We start from the raw sequence: 11,310 nt of genomic DNA, 5'->3' as shown, positions 1-11,310 counted from the left end.
ACCATCAGTAACTTCTCTGATTGTGATCCAGCGATCGTTCATAATCATTTATTTCACTTTTTCTCCGCTTTCACCGTTTGCCGATGAGATGGAGCGTCCAGCGCTCCCGTTATCTCCAAAATATTCTCGGCCTTCTCAGAAACACATACACCATTCGTAAACCCTTGTTTTACTCACAGCACACCCACCGAAAGTAATATTTTTCATGTGTAAAACTTTGCTATACTTTGATTCGTTCTTATAGCAAAAGGCAATTTTAATTCTTTGATCCATGTCTATACAAAATAAGTAATAACCGATACTACCGAAACACACGTAACATTTTTCATAGCTGACAGCACATTAAATATGCGGTACGGCTAAGAGTGCACAGAAACTTTTCAGAGATGTTTTCTCTGCAGAATAACGAAAAGACTTACGCTAATCAAACTAACACAACACGTGAAATTACCAAAATCCCGTTATTTTTCGAACACACCTCGTTTTTCCGGAGAGGAAGTGCCATCCCTGTAATTATATTCTGGGAATGTTGTAATATACCAATGTACAGCTCTCATAATCTCGTTGTAGGGCTCAAAATGTTTTACAGTCACAAAGTTTGTAAAAACGGCCGGCCGCTGTGGCCGAGCTGTTCAGTCCGGAACCGCGCTGCTGCTACGGTCGTAGGTTCGAGTCCTGCCTTGGCTATGGATGTGTGTGATGTCCTAAGGTTAGTTAGGTTTAAGTAGTTCTAAATCTACGGGACTGATGACCTCAGATGTTAAGTCCCATAGTGCTTAGAGCCATTTGAACCATTTTGTAAAAACGCATAAATAGGTGTTCTAAAGCGATAAAAAGTGATCCAAAACTGGTAAGAGCTACTCTACTTAACTAAACAAAATTTGCTCCCCATCACTTTGGGTAGTAGTCAGAAGTTAAAACATTTTATTACGGCACTGAGGAGTTGTGGAACCAGCGACGCGCCAGTAAGGATGAATTGAAATCTGCGTGTAGTTTCCACTGTCGACAATGTAATCAACTGAACTGCATTAAACTCCTCTGCAGTGCTAAATGCTGTAACGGTTCACATGCTTCACTTTCAAACACTAACTTCCATTTGCCAAGGTAAACACTTAAAGGCAGATGGTAAATTCCTCACGTTTGCCATGTGAGTAGCGACGAGTTTTTGCGTTGGAGCCGTTGTTTGTTCATCCGGCAGTGAGACCGCCCCTCCCAAGCTGAAAATCTGCAAAGACACTCGATATAATCTGTTCTGCCAACAAAGTAACCTATGTTTTCACAGCTAGCTTCAGTATTTTTAACGCGAGTTGGCGAAGAATAGGTGTGTGTGTGCGCGCGCTATTGAGTGAGTGAGTGAGTGTGTGTGTGTGTGTGTGTGTGTGTGAGGAAAGGGAGGGAGGGAGAGATGTTGGCACGCGAGCAACGTTTCTTGTAGCGTGCTGTTTCCCCCGTTCCGCCCCTTTCTGTTAGGGTCCGGCTGTTTGCGAACGCTGTGGGTTTGCTATTGAGAACTGACAGGGAACATGGAAACCCGACGCTGTGTAAACCTGGCTCGCTACAATACTTGGGCAAAAGGATGTCCTCACTTCGCAAGTTACACAGTGTTCCGCGAATGGGTATCGTTTTACACGTCGTTAAGTTAATGTTCCAGCATGTTGTGTGTCCCCTGTAGTGAGCGAGGGCATGACTGCGCGCGAGGAGGCAAAGTGCTGTCTCGCCAAGTGAGATACAAATTCGACTCATTTTTTCTAGAAATCACTAAGCGCCAGACCGCATCGAAGCTGCGCAGCGGATTACCGATCGTAGATTGCTGTACCGGCCAGCTAGAGTGCGTTTTTCGGTGGTTTTCCAGGCCCGTTCGGGCAAAAGCAAAGCATATGACACGCAAATAATTACAATATGTTAACTCACAGAACAAAGTTTGCACGATTCACAGACAGATGGCAACCGTCTCCCCTACATTAGGTCCCTGACGTCTGTGGTGTCAGGAAGAGCATCTGGCCACACACGCACACACATACAAGCATACACAAACACAAACACACAACTGAAGATTCACCCTGAAACACTGTTGACATTGGAAGCCCGAAAAAAAAATGGTTCATATGGCTCTGAGCACTATGGGACTTAACATCTGAGGTCATCAGTCCCCTAGAACTTAGAACTACTTAAACCTAACTAACCCAAGGACATCACACACATCCATGCCCGAGGCAGGATTCGAACCTGCGACCGTAGCGGTCGCGCGGTTCCAGACTGAAGCGCCTAGAACCGCTCGATCACAGCGGGCGGCTTGGAAGCCCGAATATTTGTGTAATATTCTATATGCTATGACCCATTGCGTCTTGCAATGGTCGGTTAACTAGCGGCATGCTGTTACAAGAGGCGTTCAGTAAGCAATGCAATGCATTTTTTTTTTTAATGAAAGCAAGTTGGTTTCATTGAGGATTCCAATACACCATATTATTCCCCATACTTCTGGCTGCAATAACCTATTTTTCAACATAACGCCGTTCAATGCGATGGCTTTGCGCCACCTTACTGGGACCTGTATGCCCGCATGATACCACTCTCTCTACTGGTCGACGTCGGAGCTAACGTGTCGGTGCATCAATAACCTCCCCCATCATCCACACTGCAGTCGCCATGATTCTATCGGCTTACGGTGCGGCTTTGACCTTTTTTTTCGGAGGAGAGATGTGGCGCCACTTCGTGGATTGCCGCTTTGTTGAGGTTCGAAACGATGACTCAATTTTTCATCGACTGTAACGATGTTCGACAAAAATTTGTCACGATTAGGCTGGTAACGCGCAATTCCGCACATATGTTCCTTCGTTGCTTTTTATGATCTTCTGTTAGGTGGCGAGGATACAAGCGGGCACACACCTTTGAGTACCCCAAAAGGTTGAGCTGTGAGGTGTTTGACTGTGATCCGTCGATCATCTCGATTAAGAGTTCCAACATAGCAGGAGTCACAGCTGTGCGAGGCCGGCCGGCACGTACGAGATGGGAAAGGTTTGCGCGACCTTGCTGCGATGATGACAGACGCACCGCCCAACGAGTCATCGTGCTTTTGTTCACTTTCAGGTCTTCGTAGACATTCTGTAAGCTCTTGCGAATATCTGCGATGCTCTGGTTTTCCGCGGAAAGGAACTCAATAACAGCTCTCCTTGGAATGCACCTCCGTTACAGACACTATTTTGAAGGGTACATATAATCCTGGCACCTATCGGAACTTCTTGAAATCATATGCGCGGGAGCGGGAATAACACCATATCCATATAAGTATACAGTTCTGGCAATAACGGCCATGACCTTGTCCTTCTGTGCGGATGCACATATATTCCCCGAACTCTTACGGAACTTGGTAAGAATGTCTTCCACGAGTAATGTGTGTGTTGGGGTGGGACACTACGAATGTAGTGTGTGGACATACAAGGTGAGAATGTGGTCTCGCGGGAGGCGTGCGTGAGATTGTCACTGCAGGCGCGCTATCCTCTGTGCCCTCGGTGACTCAGATGGATAGAGCGTCTGCCATGTAAGCAGGAGATCCCGGGTTCGAGTCCCGGTCGGGGCACACATTTTCACCTGTCCCCGTTGATATATATCAACGCCCGTCAACAGCTGAAGGTATTGATATAATTCTAACTTCATTTAGATATCGTGTCTACTCTCGCACCCTGCAGAACATCTAGCCGCTACACTTTGGGATCATACACGGCATATCTTCCCCTAGCTTTCGGCCGCCCAATATGAAATGCAAGTTGACGTAGCCTATAAAATGTCATACCTTATTACCGATTATCCAGGTCCAACTCCAGTACACCACATAAATCCTCGCCGTCCGGTGTGGCCGAACGGTTCTAGGCGCTACAATCTGGAACCGCGCAATCGCTACGGTCGCAGGTTCGAATCCTGCCTCGGGCATGGATGTGTGTGATGTCCTTAGGTTTAAGTAGTTTCAAGTTCTAGGGGACTGATGACCTCAGAAGTTAAGTCCCATAGTGCTCAGAGCCATTTGAACCATTTGAACATAAATCCTCTCGCTCGATCCAGACGTCTTATACTCTACAGCTTCACAAACATGACCGAGCGAGGTGGCGCAGTGGTTAGCACACTGGACTCGCGTTCGGGAGGACGACGATTCAAACCCTCGTTCGGCTATCCTGATTTAGGTTTTCCGTGATTTCCCTAAATCACTTCAGGCAAATGCAGGGTTGGTTCCTCCGAAAGGACGCGGCCGACTTTCTTCCCCATCCCCTAATCCAATGGGACCGGTGACTTCGCTGTAAGGTCCCCTCCCCAAAATCAACCAACTAAACATAAGGATGCGCAACATCCGCAGAATAAAATCAAAAAGCTAAAACACCTCACGAAAGGAACACAAAGAATCAACACCCTACCGTTCCACTAAACTAACAACATCGCCTGCATTTTCCTATTTGAAAATTTTGAACTGCTTTCGCGCGGCAGTTTTGAAATGAAAGATGTGTACGAAATGATGCTAGTACTCACTGAGAGAGAAGCATAGAACGTCCAGAACCTGCTGATACGTACAAAAATGGGACAAGTCTGCGGAAAGGAGCCTCTGCTGATAGAAACGGCACGTATGGTTATGCCGTTGGATGCTGGATGGACACCCTGTACTCCGGACAAGAAACGGATGCAAAACCTTATCGTGAAACGCCTCACCAACATTATTTCGCATCATTTGACGGACATTCTACCAAGGTATTCATTCAGTTTTAGGAACAACAGTGGAATGCAAAAAATTGGCCCTTTATTCTTCATAGCGATCCAGAAATGTCTGTAACACAGCAAATCTATTTGATTAGTAATCGCAATCAAGACTGTCCGTACACAGTTTCCGCTAATGCATTTGCTTAGTAACCTGTCCTTGAGACTCCAGTGAGATTTGAAGACGAATTGGTCCACAGATAAACTTGGACGGGGAGGGTAGTGAGCTCATGTTTGGCCTGAGAGAGGCTCAAATCCCACGCTCCTAGCCAAATTTTTGGACTTTCGTGATTTTCTTCAGTCATTTTATGTAAATGGATCCTTCAAGGGGTTACGATCGACTTTCGTTCCTAGTCTTTTACAACTCAACTAGTGCTTCTTCGCTAACGATCTAGATGACGACGCGATGTTAAACTCCAAACATTTCTACTTTAATTTTGCTGCTCGTCTTGATTCGGATGGTTTTAAATGCGACATACAGTACGCCTGGGTAGCAGTTTATTAATATGGTACTTAAATACTTCACTTCTCTATATTTAAATAATTAACTCGCTTAGAACAACGGTCGTCTTCAGAGTCAAAAGGAAAGGAACAGATACAAGATACAGCGTCCGACAAATACATACCAGAACGATTAGCAAGTGGTGTTGAAGTAAGTACTAAAGGTACATACTAATATGAAGAGATAACTTTTATCTATTTCTTTCCTGTTCATTCTGAATATGCCAGCTGATAGAAATGTCTACAGTGTTATTCATTAATGGCGCTCACACTAAACTGTCTGATAAACTCTACGATTGTTACGGACCTCTAGCCAAATCTATAATTTTTCATTCACTTCCACTCTTCTTTCGTCGTTTTATTTTATCATATTTAATTTTTTTTAATATTTCACCGTAAACAGACTATTTTACGTTTGGTGCAGTGCCGTGAAGCATTAAGAATAAGATAAAACAATTTCTACTAACCAACAAAATAGTCATACCGGCAGCATACATATTTCTTGTTTCTACGCAAGAACTAAAGATCTCATGTCTTCTTACATTGCTTTTCTCTTTTTCCCTTCTTCCCCACCGCGTTTCATTCCATATTACCAGTTTTCTTTTTGCTCTTCGAATGTATCCTTGTAACTGTTTGTTCCACCTGTTTCTTCTGGTTGTCATCTTCAACAACTACCGTCATACCCCACAAGTCCACATCTATCGACATTATCTAAAAATATTATTAGTGTTACTGATATCATCAATTAGATTATTAAATCTAACTTGGAAGAACACAATTTGCCTTTCTTTCAACCCAGTTGTGCTTCTCAATATTGACGTCATCAGTGGTAGCTACGTTACTCTTATTTCGTTTAATAACAATTACGTGGAAAATGTGGGACTGTGTATTACGCTGTCACTATATTTATCGGTAACTCTGTATGGTATATTGGATTCTAGCGTCTTACAGAAGAAACAATTTGTAATGTGTGGCAACATTTAAATAAGAAAATGATGATGTAAATAATATCGATAAACTTAAGGCATAAATATTACAAACTATCTATTACCCACAGCTACGCTCCCATATTAGTAGCTTTGCTACGACCTAGGGTCAGCTGTAAAGCGATGATGAATGTGAGCAGCGCAATAATATGTGTGTACACGGCTGTTATTTTAAAACTGACATACCGACTTATAGTATAGCTCACGGTTCCAACATGGACATATATTGCATAGCACCACTTTACGGTACTGGAGGAGCAGACTGTGTAATGATGTAAACATAGATGCGAATATGGTAACAGAGAACTGCAGAAACCGGTGATGATTTTAGGCTATTGGCTGTTGAAAATGTATTCAGTGTTTGTAGTATTCTTGGTATTAGCAAAATTTCTGAAGTCTGTGTGGTAAGACGTAAGAGTTGGTTTCATAACGGTAGACTGAAAGGTAATATAAATGGACAAATGAATACATGTGACTGATTTATTCCCGTAATTCAATCAGTTCCAGAATTAGTTGTTTGTTGTTGTTGTTGTTGTGGTCTTCAGTCCTGAGACTGGTTTGATGCAGCTCTCCATGCTACTCTGTCCTGTGCAAGCTTCTTCATCTCCCAGTACCTACTGCAACCTACATCCTTCTGAATCTGCTTAGTGTATTCATCTCTTGGTCTCCCCCTACGATTTTTACCCTCCACGCTGCCCTCCAATACTAAATTGGTGATCCCTTGATGCCTCAGAACATGTCCTATCAACCGATCCCTTCTTCTAGTCAAGCTGTGCCACAAAAGTCTCTTCTCCCCAATCCTATTCAGTACCTCCTCATTAGTTATGTGATCTACCCATATAATCTTCAGCATTCTTCTGTAGCACCACATTTCGAAAGCTTCTATTCTCTTCTTGTCCAAACTATTTATCGTCCATGTTTCACTTCCATACATGGCTACACTCCATACAAATACTTTCAGAAATGACTTCCTGACACTTAAATCTATACTCGATGTTAACAAATTTCTCTTCTTCAGAAACGCTTTCCTTGCCATTGCCAGTCTACATTTTATATCCTCTCTACTTCGACCATCATCAGTTATTTTGCTCCCCAAATAGCAAAACTCCTTTACTACTTTAAGTGTCTCATTTCCTGATCTAATACCCTCAACATCACCCGACTTAATTCGACTACATTCCATTATCCTCGTTTTGCTTTTGTTGATGTTCATCTTATATCCTCCCTTCAAGACACCATCCATTCCGTTCAACTGCTCTTCCAAGTCCTTTGCCGTCTCTGACAGAATTACAATGTCATCGGCGAACCTCAAAGTTTTTATTTCTTCTCCATGGATTTTAATACCTACTCCGAATTTTTCTTTTGTTTCCTTTACTGCTTGCTCAATATACAGATTGAATAACATCGGGGAGAGGCTACAACCCTGTCTTACTCCCTTCCCAACCACTGCTTCCCTTTCATGTCCCTCGACTCTTATAACTGCCATCTGGTTTCTGTACAAATTGTAAATAGCCTTTCGCTCCCTGTATTTTACCCCTGCCACCTTTAGAATTTGAAAGAGAGTATTCCAGTCAACATTGTCAAAAGCTTTCTCTAAGTCTACAAATGCTAGAAATGTAGGTTTGCCTTTCCTTAATCTTTCTTCTAAGATAAGTCGTAAGGTCAGTATTGCCTCACGTGTTCCAGTATTTCTACGGAATCCAAACTGATCTTCCCCGAGGTCGGCTTCTACTAGTTTTTCTATTCGTCTGTAAAGAATTCGTGTTAGTATTTTGCAGCTGTGGCTTATTAAACTGATTGTTCGGTAATTCTCACATCTGTCAACACCTGCTTTCTTTGGGATTGGAATTATTATATTCTTCTTAATTATGTTCTTTTCCAAGAACAAGACAAGCAGTTAATTCGACGACTACCGATGCATTAAATGTGATTGTGACTCTTAAACAAAGTGCAGTTCTGTACCACACGACAGCTCTAATGTTCGAGAGCTTTTCATGTATCACCATATTATCACAAACAAACGTCTCCGGACGATTAGTGATCCTTGTGGCACAAAACATTTTCTGTTTTGATGAACACGTGTTGCTTATGCACTGTGTTCATTGCTAGCCTCTACAAATAGCGGCTATTAGTCAATAAATGGCTGTTTCGTGATCTCGTTTAGCGTTGGTCCACGTGCACAGAAAGCATAGCGCGTAAAAAAGGGAAGCTTATGAAAGGCAAGCCAACGCCTGATCAAAACAGCGGCCGCAAGAATGGGGTTCGGTATTGTGAAAATACTGCTGGTTTCTCCCCAAACGCCCCAAAAGATTTATTCTTTTTCCCGGAAACGAGAAAGGGGAGGAGCCACGAACGATATCCATTTTTTCGCTGTCTAGTTAGTAAACGACTACGCCACTATATACTCGGCGTTCCCACCGCGTGGAAGCACTGTAGATGGTATATTTTACGGGACATAGTTATATTTATTTGGGACACATTTCCTCTGTTCTCCCTCAATGACTATTTGCGTTTGTCCCGTAAATGACAAATAATGAGGTATTACTCTCTTTTTATAGCTTTCCGCCAAAGGGATAAGATCACAAATATTATCTTACAAGGGGAGGCCGCCAATTGTGAAATTCAGATTCGATTCATACAGTGCATAATAAAAGCTCATGGCCAGAGGTGTAATGTGGCAAAGCACCAAGATGCACTTCTCAGCCGTTGTCGAGAAAATCGACAGTTAAAAGAAACCGTTGCGGCGAAATACTCTCTACGCTTAACAGCTTTCTACAGCGTCGTGGCGCAGCGGTAAACGCTCGGGTTCGTAATCCGAAGGTCGCCGGATCGAATCTCTCGCCATGCAACTTTTTTTTATTATTTGTTTTTTGTAATTTATATATATATATATATATATATATATATATATATATATGTGTGTGTGTGTGTGTGTGTGTGTGTGTGTGTGTGTGTTTGTGTGTGTGTGTGTGTGTGTATACAGGGTCAGTCACCTAACGTTACCGCTGGATATATTTCGTAAACCACATCAAATACTGACGAATCGATTCCACAGACCGAACGTGAGGAGAGGGGCTATTGTAATTGGTCAATACAAACCATAAAAAAATGCACGGAAGTATGTTTTTTAACACAAACCTACGTTATTTTAAATGGAACCATGTTAGTTTTGTTAGCACATCTGAACATACGTATAAACAAATACGTAATCAGTGCCGTTTGTTCCATTGTAAAATGTTAATTACATCCGGAGATATTGCAACCTAAAGTTGATGCTTGAGTACCACTCCTCCGCTGTTCGATCGTGTGTATCGGAGAGCACCGAATTACGTAGGGATCCAAAGGGAACGGTGATGGACCTTAGGTACAGGAGAGACTGGAACAGCACATTACGTCCACATGCTAACACCTTTTTATTGGTCTTTTTCACTGACGCACATGTACATTACCATGAGGGGTGAGGTACACGTACACACGTTTTCAATTACGGAGTGGAACAGTGTGTGTCCCGACATGTCAGGCCAATAGATGTTCAATGTGGTGGCCATCATTTGCTGCACATAATTGCAATATCTGGGGTAATGAATGTCGTACACGCCGCAGTACATCTGGTGTAATGTCGCCGCAGGCTGCCACAAGACGATGTTTCATATCCTCTGGGGTTGTAGGCACATCACGGTACACATTCTCCTTTAACGTACCCCACAGAAAGAAGTCCAGAGGTGTAAGATCAGGAGAACAGGCTGGCCAATTTATGCGTCCTCCAAGTCCTATGAAACGCCCGTCGAACATGTACCTCACCCCTCATGGTAATGTACATGTGGGTCAGTGAAAAAGACCAATAAAAAGGTGTTAACATGTGGACGTAATGTGCTTTTCCAGTCTCTTCTGTACCTAAGGTCCATCACCGTTCCCTTTGGATCCCTACGTAATTCGGTGCTCTCCGATACACACGATCGAACAGCGGAGGAGTGGTACTCAAGCGTCAACTTTAGGTTACAATATCTCCGGATGTAATTAACATTTTACAATGGAACAAACGGCACTGATTAGGTATTTGTTTATATGTTCAGATGTGCTAACAAAACTAACGCGGTTCCATTTAAAAAAAACGTAGGTTTGTGTTAAAAAACATACTCCCGTGCATTTTTGTATGGTTTGTATTAAACAATTACACTAGCCCCTCTCCTCAGGTTCGATCTGTGGAATCGGTTCGTCAGTATTTGATGTGGTTTACGAAATACTTCCAGCGGTAACGTTAGGTGACTCACCCTATATATATATATATATATATATGTGTGTGTGTGTGTGTGTGTGTGTGTGTGTGTGTGTGTGTGTGTGTGTGTACATTTGATTACAAAAAAACAAATTAAAAAAAAGTTGCATGGCGCGAGATTCGATCCGGCGACCTTCGGATTACGAACCCGAGCGCTTAGCGCTGCGCCACGACGCTGTGGAAACCTATAAATCGTAGAGAGTATTTCGCCGCAACGGTTTCTTTTAACTGTCGATTTTCTCGACAACGGCTGAGAAGTGCATCTTGGTGCTTTGCCACATTACACCTCTGATCATGAGCTTTTATTATGCGCAGTATGAATCGAATCTGAATTTCACAATTGGCGGCCTCCCCTTGTTAGTCGGTGAATGGTGTTTCCATTAGATAAATAGATTTTTCGTTCCAAAGCTTCATAGCGAGGAGACCCTCAAGGATGTTGAACATAATGCATGATACATGTTTACAAAAGGAAAGATATGCTACTGTTTCTGAAAACATGTGAAATGGTCCTCCAGGAATTGCAGGGGTCCAAAAAACAGAAACAAAATTTATCATTTAACAGTTAATAGAAAACTATTCATAAAAAATGGAAATTCTCACGCACCGAAGGAAACCTTACAACACTGATCTCCGTAGACCTCATTACTGCACTTAAGATATACAAAACTCAGATTCAGCGAAGTAGAAGGAATTAGCCACTGATAAATCTTTAACTTGTACTTTAGTACCTGACGTTTACATGGCTGTTGGCAAGTTATTGAAAATGTGTCTTCCTGAACATCGTACATAATTCTGAATTAAAGTAAGTGC

At 42.6% G+C, this 11,310-nt stretch overlaps 1 non-coding gene across 1 annotated transcript; it reads left to right on the top strand.

Annotated features, from left to right (window-relative positions):
* The first annotated feature begins 3,502 nt into the window (after positions 1-3,502).
* Positions 3,503-3,577, top strand: Trnat-ugu (transfer RNA threonine (anticodon UGU)). The gene has a single exon. It is a non-coding gene; the product is annotated as a tRNA-Thr (tRNA).
* Positions 3,578-11,310: the final 7,733 nt, after the last annotated feature.

The sequence above is a fragment of the Schistocerca cancellata genome, chromosome 9, assembly GCF_023864275.1.
Source record: "Schistocerca cancellata isolate TAMUIC-IGC-003103 chromosome 9, iqSchCanc2.1, whole genome shotgun sequence".
Lineage (NCBI taxonomy): Eukaryota > Metazoa > Arthropoda > Insecta > Orthoptera > Acrididae > Schistocerca > Schistocerca cancellata.
Note: the sequence above shows the minus strand (reverse complement) of the source record. Positions and strands in the feature narration are given on the sequence as shown.